Source organism: Sceloporus undulatus, chromosome 11 (assembly GCF_019175285.1).
Source record: "Sceloporus undulatus isolate JIND9_A2432 ecotype Alabama chromosome 11, SceUnd_v1.1, whole genome shotgun sequence".
In the NCBI taxonomy this organism is placed as follows: domain Eukaryota; kingdom Metazoa; phylum Chordata; class Lepidosauria; order Squamata; family Phrynosomatidae; genus Sceloporus; species Sceloporus undulatus.
In genome coordinates this window covers 8,653,898-8,654,189 of record NC_056532.1, presented here as the reverse complement: position 1 = coordinate 8,654,189, position 292 = coordinate 8,653,898, and positions in this window count along the sequence as shown.

Below are 292 nucleotides of genomic sequence, written 5' to 3'. Positions count from 1 at the left end.
CACCATTGCCTTCCTCTGAGTCCTAGAGATGGAGGGGACCCCCAAGGGCCATCCAGTCCAGCCCCTTCTTCTGCCCTGAAGGAATACATAGGGTCCTGTAGTTGGAAGGGAACCCCAAAGGCCATCCAGTCCAGCCCCTTCTTCAGCCCTGAAGGAATACATAGGGTCCTGTAGAGGGAAGGGACCCCCAAGGGCCATCCAGTCCAGCCCCTTTTTCTGCCCTGAAGGAATACATAGGGTCCTTTAGATGGAAGGTACCCCCCAAGGGCCATCCAGTCCAGCCCCTTCTTCT